At 41.3% G+C, this 17368-nt stretch overlaps 1 long non-coding RNA gene across 1 annotated transcript in view; it reads left to right on the forward strand.

The window, feature by feature from the left end:
- The window catches only part of LOC113657361, a 114482-nt gene that overhangs the window by 6638 nt on the left and 90476 nt on the right, over positions 1-17368 (forward strand). Inside the window, exon 2 of the long non-coding RNA XR_003444157.2 lies at positions 5475-5604. This is a non-coding gene — a long non-coding RNA (uncharacterized LOC113657361). The remainder of the gene's footprint in view (positions 1-5474; positions 5605-17368) is intronic.

Consider the following 17368-nt stretch of genomic DNA (forward strand, 5'->3'; position numbering starts at 1 on the left):
GAGAGTTGTCCTGATATAATGCCATTATTCCATTTCATGTGTAGCAGGAGGAACCAGGAGACTACACACTTTATTAGTGCCCAGAGGAACTTGAACTGGGCTTGAGCTTGTAACAGCCTCCTAAACACACAGCTCCTCTCTCAATCAGGCACTCTGGAGGCCGGATGCTTCAAAAGAGACGGAGTGGGCCAGATCAATTATGTCCGATCACGTCACTAATGGATCTAAACTGATAAAGTGAGGACATCCTGTGTTGGGAGCCATTTTGTCTGCCCCTCTGCAGCCTGGTCAGAGAGAGAACGAATGCGTACGGAGAAAGAGATGACACTATGCCTTAATTTCCCTTAACTGAATTTATTTTAAAAGTGTGAAACTTCCTTTTAAAAGACCAGTGTCAAATTACCAGAGTATTTCTGGATAGGATGTGACTACAATCTATTCTGACCCAGTTAGATAAGCACGCGCACACACACACACACACCAGTTTCATTCTTTTTTTTTTATTTCCTCTCTTTCGTGCATTTTCCTTCCGCACGGAACAGTAAAACCCCTTGCATTTACCCTCCTTATGTGCCAAAGTTCCATCAAATTTGCCCTTGGGTGGAGCGGCCTTCTATTTCTGTTACAGAGCTAGCAGATGGCCATTGTGTTATACCCAGAGAGCTGAGTGTTTTTGTAACAGCTGATTTACCTCTAGGGATAGAGAGGCTCTAGTAGCTCCTGCCAGAGTACTTGGACTTTTCCTGGAGCCTGGTGTTGTACAGGATTCTCAGTGCCAGATGGCACATGACTTTGGCTTGCTGAGGCATACGCTGCCTTTATCCTGCACAGGGGTGGTGCAGTCATAGTCACTTATACCCAAACCCTTGGGATTAACTACTGTAATTCTCTGCCTGGAATTGATGCCTGCTGTTTTTGGTTTTCAGTAGGTCTTGTTCCAGCTTTAAGGTCTTACAATGAAAGCTACAATCTTTCTGAATTCCCAAAGTGTTGTAACTCTGAACGAGAGCCAAAAGAGATGTTTATGGAAGTTGATGTCTGTGTGAAAGTCGAGGGAGGCGGCACACTTTTCTCGGGTTCTGTGAAGTCCATCTTCTGATAAGTGCATATTACAATTAGTGCAACGCTTTTTCTTGAGAATAATTGAGTGTTGTTTTTTTTTTTAATGCTTTATTTGATCAGTGCATGGACAAAAGCTGATAATACACAGGAAAAGATGGTCAAGTGGGTGACATGGCCAGGTTGTAATTTTCCAGCATCCTTAATATCTGATTAAGACAATAATATTTAAATAAAAATCAATGGTGAAGGGTGATTTAAAAAAAATATTTTAATTGACCTTGTACATGTTTTTAAATACATAATGTATCTTTAAACTCTTAATTAAAGGTAGGGTATCCGTTGTTTGAAAGCCAATGTTGACATATAAAATCACCAAAACAAACACGCCCCTAACCCAAATGGGTCCCACCCCTGTATTGATAGCTCCGCCCACACATACATACGTAACCCAGGCAACTAATGGAAAGAAATGTGTCTTTATCATAGCTGAAGGGAAGAACAATACGATTGCAGATAAACAAACAAGCAAAAATGACACACAAGCATAATCATGTAAAGGACAAAGGCATATATTAGTTCTGTGTAACAAAGCAAAACCAACGTTACTCACCTATCGAGAAGGAAAAACGCGCCTCTGCGTCTTAAGTAAAGTTGATAACTCCTGAGCTAAACGCTGTTACTACACAAAACACGGTTGTAGCTGCCTCTCTACATTACTAAAATAGAAAAGAGGTGTTATTTGTGTAGTAACAGTGTTTAGCTCAGGAGTTATTGACTCGGGAAACTCCAATCTGTGAAAATGTGGCCAACTTCCTGCTCCTTCAGTTCTCTCCAGCACTGGAAAGCTGATCCTATATTAACACGTCCTACTTGCCTTGCCTTATTGTAAGCCTTTCTTCTCTTTCTTTCTTTGTTTTTTATCCTCCATGTCGATGTTAAAACCGCTTTCTGCTAACGTCACACATGCGCACTGAACACTCTCTCCGCCCATATTGACAAGACGCGCCCCTTTCTGCTCATTTGGCTACACGTTAGTTTTGTATTTGTTTTGTTTGTTGGCCCGACTCAGTTTTTTGAAGCGTTTCTCAAACAACGGCGACCTTACCATTAAATATGGTGTATAATAAGCCTTCACTTTGTCTCTATGTTAAGATATTAGAGGTTATATGGTGTAGGGATTACGTTGGTGACCGATCGTATTGGATATGATCTAACATCTGTATGTTATAAATGTCATTAATGTTAATGTAAACATCTCGGACACAACACAGAAATTCTATAATTATTATGAACTAATTGTCATTAACTGTCATTATTAAACATTGTATACAATACGTTTCTTCTCCCTCTTTGGCCATTTTCCTCTCTGCTAAAGAAACTCTGAAGTCTCTTAAAAGTCCTCCTCACTACTCTTAAGACCTTTTGAGATCCTCTAAAGGTTTAGATGCTTTATGGAGAACTTTTATCTTTACTAAGATCTTCTCTAATTTTATGGGGTAACACCAACATTTTTAAGAACTTTCTTTACAATTTTCATGAATAAGTCCTCGTAATTAAATGCCTGCTACCGTAATTGTCATTGTTGACCTTGTATTTTGATAGCGGATCTAGAAGATGTAGATAGTTGACACATAGAACAAAAATGTCTATGTTGGATAATCTCTTTTTTTTTTTTTTTTTTTTTTTTTTTTACCAACACCACCTACCTTCATTAAAGAATGTTTGCAGCTCAGCGCGTTATCAGCTGGTAGCTGGTCAGATGGACGGATTTTTCAGCTTCGGGAGCATTAATCCCTTAATTAACATAACAAAGAGCCATATGATGTGCACCGTTTAGTGTCAGCTGGCTCGTTGTGTTGAGGTGATTGCAACCAGTGGAGGTTGTAACAGAACCGTTTACACTATGCACGTTTGTTAAAGGATTTTCGGACCAGAGTAACCAGTTGCTGTGGTCAGGCACATGGACACAGACACCGAGCAGCATGCTGGCTAAATGTGTATTAACGCTGGCTGCTCAAATATGACCGCTATAGTAGTAAGTGATGTGTGAATATAGTCATGAAATTACTGCTTATAATGTGCATAGCATGGTGGTGCTGTTTGTCATATGCCAAAACAGGGCATTCTTTCACCTGTGTGTGTGTGTGTGTGTGTGTGTGTGTGTGAGTGAGTGTGAGAGAGTCTGTCGGTGTCCGTGCAACTGACAGACAGATGTGGAACAGAAGGCTGCCCATTTCCTAATACTGTGATACTTTGCATCACAGTCCTATATGATTTTGATCCGTTTTCTTTTGGGAACCGTACACTGTGCACTGACTGAGATTTGTGCTTATATATGGACATAAATAAGTGTCATGATGAATACAGAGCTTGAGCTTGTGTTTAATCAACAACAGTTTTGTGATTTATAGGAGCCGAGTTGGAAATAGCTGACAATGACCTTTCCGTGTTAAGCAGCAGGAAGCGTGAACAGCGTGTTAACAGACCGCAACTAAAATAAAAACTATTGGAAGGGTTGCTTTTCTTTCATGATTACTTCTTACCCCCAATCCACTAGAGAGCCTTAAACTCCGACAAAACCACTCCAATTTAGGGAATCGTTCTGTGGCCTTATAAAGATAAGACTTTTAACTCGGCAGTTAGTTCTGGAGGCACTTTATCACAAACAGTGGTGTGTGAAACCAACAGAGGAAAATTTGTATGACGACAATTTCTAGCATAATTTCTCTGAAATCTGTCATGTATTTCTCTGGTGTAATTAAAAAAAATTGCTTTAAATTTGAGCTATTTTGGATTTCTCGTATCTTCATTTGTTCTTGGCCCGTTTCAAACCACCAGACAGCTTTCTCGTTCATAAAATGGCTACCAGGACTAACACATGCTTCCTCCTAAACACATGAATTCAGCTAAGCACAGAAGTTACATTTCTTGCTGTGTAACAGGACTTGTGCCTCTTCTGCATACGCAAGCTCACAGTCCACTGTGTGTCTGCGTTGGACAGAGGAGAAACATCCTTCTTACCCAGTTAGCAGGGACAGTTACCCAGTTAGCAGGGACAGAAACTCTCTTGTGCTTTTCCACTGAGGCAGTTTGAGTGCTGGTTCAGAGCCAGAGCCTAATTTTAAAATCAGTTATTTCTTTTTCGACACCCAAAGCAATGGCTCTGAACCAGAGGGTTTAGAGTTGAGAACCGCTTGCATCAGGGACTGGGGGCGGGGCTGAGGGGGGGGCTACTGTTAGCACATTTGATAATGTAGCTTAAGTATACTAATGTTTAATACACTTTTACTTTACCGCAATATGATCAATTATCAGCACACATGATTGTAGTTAGCTACATGCTAAGGCTAACTTTTTTCTGTGTTAATGATAAAATAACGTTACGTACTTTCTCAATTACAACCTCCGTTTATACAAATTACACGGAGCTGCACGTACACGTTGGATTCGCCACATTTGGATGCCAATGAAGGCTCACAAAGCCATGAGCATTAACGGTAAAGCAACATCCACCATTGTTGATGTTTGTGTTTCCCGCTGCTACGCTAACGTTGCTGGGAAACGTGACTTTGTTCTGTGATGGCTCTCTAGCCCATGGAAAGGCAAACCGGTTCTTAGTAGTATCGCCAGTGAAACCAACTTTGAACCAGCACCCGGGTCTTTCTGGTGGAAAAGGGAAATTGGACTCCATTTCCTGCCAGTCAGTCGCACCACCATGATTCAAATTTGCAATCTCTGGCAAATGTTTTTCTGCTCCGTCACTCAGGAGCAACTTTGACCATCAAAACGGCAAACCTTTGTAAATGCTGTGGTCAGTGAGATTTAATAAGAGTTAACATTACATTTTAGCGTTTATGCTAAACTTCATTTAAACACTGTGACTGAATGATGTAGAGTGAGCGTGATGATGTAGGATTAACATGAACCAATTTGGGAAAGGTCATGAGGATGTTGACCCGGGCCAGTTTCAGCCAATTATATTAGGGTGGGCTGGTACAGGTACTAGGTGGCCAATCGGTGGTAGTTCCCAATCACAGATAGATCGTTGTCTATCATGCTTGTATTTTCTGTTATTTTTCCTTTTCCTTTTTCTGTTATTTTTCCTTTTCTTGTATTTTTCCTTTCCTAAATTTAGGGGATTAAAACATTCATGGGAGAACATCACAGTGGTTAAGGAGTGTGTTGTAGGTTTGATTCTCATCTCAGCTGTGAGCTCAGTATGTGGTTTTATTCATGGTTGTGAAAGTAAACACCCAGATCATGTGCTGAAACTATAACGTTACTCAACTCATTCACGTGGAACCGGTGTCGGCATTGGAATTATGTAAATACAGAAAATGTTTTTTTTTTTTTTTCCTTCACTGTTTCAAAAGTTTGGTTTCCGTCATTTATGTTCTGTCGTCATGTTTCAGAAAATGATGGCGGGAAAGTGATGCCTGTAGTAGTGATGCCTTTTCCAGTGGAGGTGTTGCACGTCAGGGTGCAGAAATGCCCTACAGGAGACAAAATAAGAGAGAAATCGCACCTCTCGTGAATTGCTTGGTAAGTGCTCTGTCTTTTATTGATCATCTTAAAAGTTTGTTTATTTATTGCTGCATGAGCTTAGTATTTCACTTGCAGAACTTGGAGTGAAATAACAATAGACTCATATACCCTGGAATTCTCTTCCTCCTCATGCCTTATTATAGTCATTTCTCTCTCTCTCTCTCTCTCTCTCTCTCTCTCTCTCTCTCTCTCTCTCTCTCTCTCTCTCTATCCCTCCTTGAAGCATGACACTGTGATTCACGTTTATCTCTCTATCCTTTTCCTGTCTGCTGTCTGGCCCACATTTTTGCTCTCGCTGCCCCCCCCCCCTCTTTTTCTCTCTCCCTCTTCCCCAACCCCCCACCACTCTGTGTGCTGAGTCAGTGTGTATTTTCTCTCATGGAATTTATGACCGCAGCAGTACAACTGGTTCTGTGCCGCTCGCGTCTCATGTGGCCCGCCATGACATTTTATGAGGTGGAGAGCTTGTGTCTCATTAGCATACAGCATTCCACCAAAGAGTCCAAACTAGGACAGAGTTGAGAGCTGCTGTGGCTATTCTGGATCTGCAGTCTGTAATGTACACAGTGGTGATGTTGCCAGATGTCTTAAAATACTTCTCCGACTTTCACTCTACGTCTCCATGACTCCATGTGCTCCGCAGACAGGGCAATGAGGTCCCCTCCTGATTTTGGTCATTGCCATGTGAGTCATCTCAATTGGTTCACTCTGCGTCTTTCTCCTTGCCAAGCGATCCTTTTTTTTCCATCGGTGGTCTTCATTTTTTTTTTTTTGACCCCCTTGCCGTCGCTTTAAATGCTTTACTTTTTTGCTGTTGGCGAGAATCCTTGAACGTGCTGTGAATGCCAAGGAGCATGAGTGAGAAGCCATGCGGTTAGTGAGAAAAGTAGAAACCTTGTAAGTTTTGAATAAATGTCATCTGCCTCCCTTAAATCAGACTGTACATAAATGGAGTGCTGTATGTCACTGGAGTTCACTACAAGACAGACTTTACTCAAAAGCCGCCACACACACACATACACAAATGTGTGTTTTAACACACATTTACCGTAAGCAGGCTCCAATTTTGCTGTCGGCTTGAACAATGTGCTGATCTGGCTGCGGTACACTGCGTTCAAGACTAAGGCCTTTTCATTGCCGAGTGAGAGCATGACTGGCTTACTGTTGAGAAAAGTGTAGATTTTTCCTTGAGAGCAGAAAGATTAGAAGAGGATTATTACTGATTTTATGATAGTTTCATTTTGGCTTTTTTTTTTTTTTTAAATGTCCAATATACCGCAACAGCCAATTTTGAGAATGTTCGCTCTTTATTAAACATTAATTGGATAAGTATTGATACTAGGTGAACTAGATGAATATTAATGTTGCATTCCAGCATAAAATTATTTAAAGTGCCTTTTTTACTTTCTGCTTATGTAATCAAAAATTATATAAAACTGCATAAATTATTTATTTATTTTTGCTGTATGCTGCCCGTCGTGCTAACTTGGCACTCTTCCTTCTCTCCTCATTGTCGTTCCTCTTTGGTGTGTTTTTCCTCAAGCATGTGTAATTAGATGCTGCTGTGAGTCATTTAAATGAACTTCAGTGTAATGCTGATGACAAGTTATAACCTGATCTTTCAGTAAGACTTTCACTGGAAGCAAGAGGCCTAATGATGATCCAGCATGACTGTTCCTGTGCTCTAAGCAGGCTCCAAGAAGGCAAGGTGTGTGCGGGTGGCCAGAAGAACTGCAGCAGCCTGTAAAAATCCTTTATCTGAACGTCCCTGACCTCACTAATGCTTTTGTGGATGAACAGTCCACAAAATGTACACTTATAACTTTACCTCACATATGGTACAGTATACTGTAGCAAGGCAATATAGCTGTTAACTTGGAACAGTCAATCCACTCTGCAGCTACTGATTGAAACATTTGCTCCTGGTTGAGGAAACAGCACCAATGAGTACATCACATCAATGTACCTTGACGATGGAGCGACAGGGGTACAAACTTTAGCTCAGCTCTCAACCTTTTTGGGGCACAGGGCCTCATAAATAGCAGACCACATCAGGTTTGCTTTTCCAAACTCGCTAAAGCTTCCCATTTGTAACCCTGCTGCTAAGAACAAAGGTTTCTACTCAGCTTCTCAGTTAAAGTAAGACCGTGGTTTCCATCTGATTCTTGACTTTTGAGAACACTGAACTGTTTCCTAAAATCTGCCCCGTTTCAAATGTTCAGGATATTTCTAAAGTGCCTTGAATAGTGTCTGTGTACATCGGTGGTCCTCTTGCATCGAGCTATCGACATGGCCAGGAAAGTCCGCTGAACTAAACACCGATGAATATTATGGTGCACTGATGTGAAGTGAGAGTCCAGGATCCAGGACCTGGAGAGATACTGTATTGAGGAGCAGATGGAATCCCTGGTCTGGATACGTTTCTGTGTCTATATGGAGAAGATATTTTTCCCTAACCTTTCTTACCCATCTTTATTAAAGGTGCTAATAATTCTACTACTGACTGCATGTCTAATTTTGTTTGACTAAAGTTCTTTTCATTTGCACTTCACTGGAATACGCATGGTGTCCCCTCTTTATTGCTATATATAAATAAATATATTGCCTGCCTCTAGGAATTAATAGCGGTGAAAATTTAGCTACAGCTGGAGAGCTGTTTAGTGCAGGGTTCACTAAGGTTCTAAAGGGTGTAAAGAGCACACTGTTATCAACTTAGCATTTGTGGGGCACTTTAGGGGTGCTTCGGCTTCCACGGCATGGTCGGGGTGTAGGGGACGATGGGAGGAACATACCACTCAATCCTGCCAATATCAACGTAGCCGGAACCCCCTTTTTTTTTTTTAATCTTTCTAACTCCGTGTGTGAGTAATACTCAAGCACCTGTTGCTACGTCTCTCTAGTCAAAGGTTAATTTATGAAGCACAGCTGTACCGTGGGATCTGTGAAGGACTCTCATTGGCTTTTCGTCTCTGGGGGTCAGGGCAGGACCTAAATGTACACATGGGTGTGCTGAGGTTTTCTCCGAATCTATTTTTGTTATATAGGATGATAGCTGATAGGAAGATGTGTCTTTCTTGCCCACCGTTCTGGTAAGTGTGCAATGCCCATGCTTGGAGCTGAGAGGAGTGTGTTCTAGGAACATCCCACCCTTTGTAGTTATCCGGAACAGCTGCAGCGGGTGACGGGTTACGTATACCCTGGTCTTACTTTACCAGCGTTGCTTTTTCTTAGTTTTATGTTGTGTCATCATATTAATCCACCAATCATATGATGTGCTTGTTGAACATCTCATGCTTAAACCATGTGCAGTAATATGGACTTACTAACCCTTTGCTACTATAATAAACTCCACTCTTCTGGGAAGTCTTTACTCTTCATTTTGGGACATGACTGCATACTATATAAGAGCGTACGTACCGAGGTCACTGATGTTGGACAACAACCTTTTCTAGTTTACCCTAAAGATGCTCAGTGGGGTCGGGTCCTGGAGGTCAATCACATTTGTCATGCTGGAACAGGTTTGGGCAAGTTCCCATGAAGGGAAATCAGAAAGCTGCAGTATGTCTTCACAAAGACATTTTAGACAGTTGTGTGCTACCAAAAGGTGTGGTGGTCATGTGTCTACAAACCTTTGGCCCTGTAGTACACGTAGGACCTATTTTTTTTTTTAGCTCTGTGGCCACCTTAAATTTAGTGTACTTGTACTTTTATTTCAAAAGGTAATTATTTTAACTTGTTCATAGAGAGCAAGTTTGAACCCTTATGATGCCACAGTCATTTGTGGGCAATCCTCTCCTCTGTCAATCACAGCAACACTAGCCAATCAGAGACTGAATTAGGAAGAAATTGTTTTTTAAATTATTTACAGTCTTAATTCATTTGAAGCTTAGCCTGAATCAAAGTTTTAATTAAACTTTTGCAAACTCAACATTTTAATTTGTCCCCAAACTCTGACTCAAGTTAGACCATTTTAAATTTACTACCTTAAATGTATATATATTTCTCGATTACAATGCATGAAGCCTCTTATTAATCATTAAAGCCTAATGTTACGCAATGCTTTAATTAAATTCTCATTAATTATTAAATATTAAGTGTATATTTATAGGCGGCTAAGAAGCTTGTAGCCAAACCCAGTCAGCTAATGTTACCGCAACTAGCAACAGGTTAAAAATACATTGCATTTTACAAATATGATGGGTGATTGTCCATGGGAAAGGATTAAAAATATTTTTTAAATATTCTGAGGTCAGTTTGTCGCTAATGATCGAGTCTTGGAATACAGAGCAGACTGGCATCACTGATTAATTTTACTGATCCCTAATCAGATTGTACAGCTGTACAGGTAACAAATTAGGGGGGGGGGGGAGCAAAACCTACCGATCGATTGAGGTCTGCACCTCTGTGTCCTCATAGCTAGTGACAGCTGTTGTTTGAAGGATGTTATCTTGTATACAATGTTAAGCAGTGAAAGCCTTGTTTTCTGTCGATTTCTAAAATAAATTTCTTATCTCGCAGAACCAGCTCGATTATCTCTTCAGCCATTATCAAGCACATTCCTGTCAGGGAATCGTATCAGAGCAAGTTTGTTTAAAGGTTTCTGGGTCTTTGTAACATGAGTGGTAAGTCAATGTGATAGACTTTGTGTTGTTTTCTTGCAGGCTCCTATGTAGCAGCAATAGGCGTTTAAGCACAAATAACCATGACCTACTTCTAAACAGCAAAGCTGGTGAATACTACGGATCAGAATTACCGCTAATTTATGCTGTACTTTTTGTTTTGTTTTGTTTTTGGTTTTGTGTGTGTGTGTTGCATTTCAGGTCATGTCAAAATGTTTCAGAGATGTACATGTGTGCATGCTCAATTGCAGTGTCTTTGTAACATTTCCTTCCATACAAGGCTATAGTTCCACTAGTGGAAGCTCGAGGTCTTTCTCTTCTAAGAAGTAAAGATGAGATTTATTCTTTCCACACTCGTTATGTGTACACACACATGGTCCATTCATGCAATCCAATCCGCCATGTGCATCCACATGTAGGAGCTAAGTTTAAAGACTTGCGCACATTCGCACAACTGTGACCACAGCTTGGACTGCTGTCTCAGGAAAGGCGCAGAGGTGAGTGTGTGTGTGAGAACGGATCGCCTTTCCCGAGCCTTTAGCTCAGCTGCAACGATATGTCACGATAAGGCCTTTCTGTCAGAGCAGAGCTGCCCCTCTCCCCTTTTCTCTCCAGTTTTCCCCCTCCTCTTCCCTCAGGCGCCAGCCAGGCTTCTCCCCCATCCTTCCATCCTGAAGCTGCTCAATGAGACAAACACACATTTCAACATTTGTATTGGCTATATAATATCACAGGCACATCGGCACATTGTGAATGGGCTGCCTTGTGTGTGTATGTGTGTGTGTGTGTGTGTATATATATAGAATTTAATGTGCTCCTTTTAGGATATGAATGAGGGCTTTATTGTAGAGCAGTTTGCATAAACGGGAGGCGCTGTCTAATCTTTTAAAGCTTTTAGCCCATGGGGAAACAAAAGTGCCCCATTGTCTGCCATTAGCAGGCTCAATCTGTCAATTATAATACCAATCGAATTTGAACTATTCAGTTGCATCCAAATTGAAAGAATCCTCCCTTCATGTCGCAGGCGCTTCCTTTTTGGTCATGCATCAAAGTTTGTGGTTCAGAGTAACAGGAGCTTGAGCGCTTGTCACATGGCCTGATTACTCTAGATCAGGGGTGTCGTCAAATTCACCGTGGGCCAAAATATAAAACTGAGAGAAAGTCACGGGCCAAACTGAATATTTATTGAAAAATGAACTGCAATTGATTTGTAATGTTCAACCTTTTTCATATGGAGACAAACTTTAGTTTTGCTTAAATACAGGATTTGGAACAACCAGAGCTTGATATTACAGACACATAAGAAATTATATTTGAAATAAAAGACACATCAGTGTTCATTTCGCAAACTTTGACCCTACACTTTTTGACAAACTTTCCCTCATTAAAGTTCAGATTTTGCTGTTTCTGCTGCCACAATAACACTTTACAGACTTTACAGCAGCTTCACTTTTTGCTTTTGCTTTCATGAACATAGTCTGCCAGGAAACCAGACTTTTTTTCATCTCCTCCGCCTTCTGGAGCTTCTGCTTTACGTTTCGTTTCTTAGTGTCTTCTTATGTTATATTCTTTCGTTACAGACACGTTAGCTCCGTTAGCACACAAGACAAACAGGTCTGTCCTTTATATTGGTGAACAGATAATCTGCCTCCCTCCTGTCTTGAAAGCTCCTATTGTCCATCTTTCGTTTGGCCATTTTTGTGGAGGGTGGAATTAACTTACCCGATGTGACTGTAACATGGTTGTTAAGGACTGTCACCAGAGAATGAGGGGCGCTTGGTGTTCGTGACTACGTGTCAATACAGTGGCAAGGCATTCTGGGATTTGTAGTAGTAGGGGAGCATGCGGCTAGCCAGCTGTAATGCACACATCTGATCTCGCGGGCCAAATATAATTACACCTGATTTTGACACCCCTGATGTAGAGGAAGCTCATCGTGTCACTCCAACACTTGTGTGGTTTTTAGCTCCTCTGCACACGCGCGCGCGCGCGCACACACACACACACACACACACACACACACACGCTGACGCTGCGATCTGTAGTAGCACCATGCAAATGCAAGAAACCCCAAATACGACAGATGTGTACTTTTTAGTTTAAGCGTTTTTGTGTGTGTTTTTTACTGATAGAATTGCAGCAGATCGGTAATTTGTGCACTCACTCTTGTATCCGTTCGCGAGTAGAGCAGCTCAGCTGACGGAAGCTGTCAAACACTTGCACTGGCAACATATGGCAGAGTCAGCTGAGCCCGTGGGGGGGAGGCAGGCCTGAGCCGAGAGGCGGAGCAGTAAGACTTCACACATGGAAACCTGCGAGTTCACCGAGTTCATCACACTATAGATCATTGTGTACAGAACAGCAGGCCTGCTGTTAATCCCGAGAGGAAAAACGTTTCATGCAGTGGCGTTGCTACTTTTCAGCATTCAGCACGAGCTTCTTCGGGGTGGGGTGGGTTTTTTTTTACCGACTAATGTAAATGAGCCAGATTTGTTTTTCTTAGCGAGTGTGAGAACATGGATGTGTGCGACACAGTGTAAGCTTGTGTTTACAGTTAACACAGTGCCGTCGCCTGAGCATTACCTCAGAGCCCCAGCAGTTCGTTTCTGCACTTCTGCTGTACACCGTGTCAGTGGTGGTGATGAATGAGAGTTGATTTCTGTTACTAAAGACTTGAGTGCAATCATAGGCAAAGCGTATTTTACCTTAGGCCACATAGTAAAATGTTTTCAGTTAATCTAATTGGATTCATTTAAATCTTAGAAAAATTTAGAGTGATGTCGAGTTAGAAAAACAAACTTAGGAGCTGGATGTTGAAATGGGCTCAAACAGTCACACAGAACTACAGAAATGTATAATTAAATCTTTAAAGCTGCAGTATGCAAACTTTTTAGTAAACAATAAAGTCTTGTACTTTAAATGTAATAAATTTTAAATGGAAAAACAAACAAACTAAAAACCCCACAACGGTTAAATAGGGATCGATGGCCGGCTTTCAGAAGTACCTCAGCGATTTGAAGAGGTTTACGGTGAAGCAGAAGTAAGATATTCCAGTGCTAACATGCTAACAATGCTAGCTAACATCAGTATTACCCATCGAAAGGTCTGTGTGTATTGAAACTCTCTGTATGATTAAAGCTCGTATCGGAGAACAAATCGTTTTTCTTTTTTTTCTTTTCTCTTCTCGTACAGTTTTCAGGTCGTCCGTGTTTCCGTCCAAGATCGTCAGTACAGAATCTCAAGAACGAGCCGATGAATGTTCATAGAATTTGGATGGAATTATCCGGAGATAATTGATTACAGTTTGGAGAATTGATCCAGACAGGGTCAGTCAGGGCAAATGTCTGAATTAGATTTTCATTAGTAGCTTCCTTCTATATATTTTGAAGGCATTTCTTGCATACAGATTAGTAACTAGAGTTGACTTGAGGATTAGACGTCGTGGTGGCGGTGGAGTTGTTCCCTGTTGTCACCATTAGCATCGAGTTCTGCTTTTCACTTTGCCTTTAAATCGTAAAGCAACGTTGAGTGTCATGAAGGTGTCACATATGTTAAAAACTTTTAGTTCTTGACTGCAAATGTAGGTATCTTTCATTCTCTAATTTATTTCCAGTGTTTTTTTTTCATATCTTGCTGCATTGTTAGAATCAGTGAAAATGGTAGAGAGAGTCTTGGATATGCAATTTAGCTGTGGTCTTTGTGATCTCTACGGTGATTTTAAGAAACGTAACTGTTATTAACTGGATTATCTGAACCGTTGGATGTCCCGAGTAAATATTTAACTGCAACGATAGAAATTATACAGATTTATCATACTATATGAACGTGTATCGATTTGTTCAGCACAACAACCTGATTGGGTCACATGGGCAAGCAGCACAGATTACGATGCAGAATGATTTTCAAGAAAATGCAGAAAAATATTAATTTCCCCAAGCATTGTGTACTTAAAAGCAACAATTTGCGCACTGTTGCTTTCTTGCGGATCAGTTATGATTTCCTGCCCGGATCAAGTCTCGGCGTGCCGATGCTGTTTTACGCAGCGACAAGATCCTTGTTGCCGTTAGAATTTGCATTGCAAATTCACAAGAGCTGTCTTTCTGGAATTCATCTGAATGATTAGATCTGATTTTAGTGCCAACAGTTTAAAGTTTGCTCACTTATCTCTTAACGGTTGTGGTTTTGTCTGTGCTTGTGTGAAGTAGATTGGGGTGCACCATGCTCTGGTTTCACAACACGGCCATCCCTCATTTCGTCAAAGGAAGGCACGGATATCTGAGACAACGAACACCTTCCAGGACAAGAGAGAGCCTTGGGGGGGTTTCCGCTGTTTTACCTAGAAGTCCATGAAGCTGTGCAGGGCTGATTTATGAGCTTCCACAGCTGCTGAATGCCTTGAGGACTGCTAGGAAAAGTCGTTGTGTTTTTTTTTTTTGTTTTTTTTTAATTTACGTAAAGAAAAGATAGATCACAAGAGATGGGACGTTTTCTCAGAACACCAGTTTGTTTCCGTTGGAAAGCCTGCAGTGATGTATGATTTTCATGTTTTTCTTTTTTTTTTGCATGTGAAATTTGTCCCACAAAGCTCTTTGCTTAAATAAACGATCTTGGAATCCAGTTAACGTTAACTAGACGCGATTACATGTCCTCCAGAGGTTTATAAACGAGGAAAACTGGCCGAGCTCCACGCATCCGTCTCGCCACCAGCCACATAAAGAGAATGGGTGCATTGTTGTAGTGTCGACGCAAACAACAATGTCACGCTTTCTGTTTGCGTAAATATTTTACTGTTTGATGAAAGCCAATGGTCGAGACCACAGATGTCACATTCATTTCCTCCCTTGTCTACTTCCTCTCTAATTCCTCTCTCACTTATTCCTGTTCTGTCATCACAGGCCTGCTACTGTTCTGGAGGAAAGCCTGCATGTAGGCTGGAAGTGTTAAACCGCAGAACTCTTTCAGAAACATTTGCCATAACGGTGAGCTGAAATCGCTCTAATCACAGCAGCATGACATTCCACATTGATGTAGTGGGATTATTATTATTATTATTTTTGTTTCTCATGCACCATTGGTCATTGGTGTGCTGTGTTTGGGAAGGCGAGAGCAGCTCTCGCACTCCAACACGAAGCAACAGAAGGTGTCCGAGAGCACTTCCGTTTCCGTACCTCTGATCAATGAACAAAAATCTTGAGCAAAGTATGTTTTTAATTCCACTCAGCCCGAGTTTTCTTTAGCAAACGAATGAAAAGTATCAATTCCGCTCCGTTTTCAGATTTGGCGAACAGACAAACAGGTGTGAAATCGATCTCGAAGATATTGATCTTGGAACGATGTCAGGGGTTTTTTCCTCTTGACACGTATTTAATATCTCCTCTCGTAATATGAGCAAATTCTCTCTACTAATCTAACACATTTCAAGCGAAAGTGCTGATGTGAATGTTTTTTTTCCTTTTCCCTCCTAACCTGAAACTGTGCCACTGTGTACAAGTGGTTACGGCTGTTTGTTTATCATAACGGGTTTGATACGTCGCCGGCGCTGATATGGCTGATTTAACAGGCAACGTGGCGATCAATAACTCGCTGCAGTGTCTCCGTTATTCTCCCGAAGATAGCGATGATGAGGCAGGAATTGTAATCGATTAGCGTTTTACTCAAATCGATCCTTTAACCGTGTGCGCATTATAAACGCAGACATCAGCATGTCCTAGCAGAGCAACAGTGATTAATGTCACTGAGAAGGAAGCGTATATATATATATATATATACACACATGTCTGGGTGTTGGCTCTGGGTGCTTTTGCTTCCCTTTTTTTTTTCTTTTGCTGAGCATCATGCTTCAGTCCTAATGTTTTTTAAACCTTCTATGTGAATCATAGTAAAATAAGTGACTGCCAGACTGTGACGCATTGTTCAGTCACCAAGCCCAACTTCTGCATTCTTTAATAAAACATTGACAAATCAAATTTAAACACAATCTAAATAAGATTCCTGGATGTACATTCGTAGCTCGTCCTCAGGTTTTAAAACTGCACTTTATTAGCATTTTATTTTGTCTGTCTCTTTCTTTAAAAGCAGGTGATGAAGGTGAAAACCTAGGTGAAGGCATCAGTCGTTCTGAAATCTAATCAGCTTATCCACCTAAAGAAAACGACTCTGTGTCGTTCGGGTTCACGCGAAGGCGAACGATCAGTAATCGATCAGCAAGTGAGCAGAAAACTGGGTCTCCTTTGATCTAAGGGGATTTTGACTTGGGGTTTTGTTCAACACTTTCAGCTCAGTCATCCGTGACTCTTGCCTTTAAGCTGCGTGTCCTGGAACATCAGCGTCATAAGAAGAACGCAAAGTTCAGGTCATGCATGCATATCTAATACACACGCCACTTCACTTTCCTCAGCTGTACTTCTCGAGAGCCAGCGATACCAGATCCTTTTACTCCACAAGAGCTGCAGCTGGAACTAGGCTGCATTTTGATGGAGCTTAAATGAGTTCTCTGAGACCACTCGAACTCTCAGCGGATAAACGTCATTCGCCCGAGTGGTCTGAACTCACAGATTTAGCCTAATTACACGAGCGACTCGGGCACTTTCTGCTCGGCTTTACGTGCTCTTAAACAGGGACAAAAGTCTGCTCTCAACATATGATGTGTGTCATGATGCTCAGTGTAGCTGTCAAGTTTAACTAAAGAAAAATGTTTATCAAGAAGCACCTAAATATCAGAACAAATAAAGGAGGAAAATAGGATGCAAGTATAAAATCAGGACAGATGCTTTCAATCAGTAATCCCCCCCCCCCCCAACCCCCAAATCACAGCATCATAGCAAATCGAGTGAATCTGGGAGTTGTACGCAAAAGAGGACGGCTTGCACGTTCCTCAAAGTGTGTTGCGCCTCTCTGTGGTGTTCTGAAAAAGTCGCACTAAACCGATTCTTCTATCTTTCAGAGGAATCACGTGTTCACCTTCCTCATATGGGGGCAAGTCGTACGATCGGAGAGAACCGGCTGGCGGGTTGCAATTTCCAGTTGACCAGATAGTGGAGGAAATTTTGTTGGAAGAATCCATTTGGTAATCTTCCAATGCATCAATTCAAATCTTTTAATAAGATCACAGTATTTTACCGAAGCACATTACGAACGTTTCA

The sequence above is a fragment of the Tachysurus fulvidraco genome, chromosome 1 (genome assembly GCF_022655615.1).
Source record: "Tachysurus fulvidraco isolate hzauxx_2018 chromosome 1, HZAU_PFXX_2.0, whole genome shotgun sequence".
NCBI lineage: Eukaryota > Metazoa > Chordata > Actinopteri > Siluriformes > Bagridae > Tachysurus > Tachysurus fulvidraco.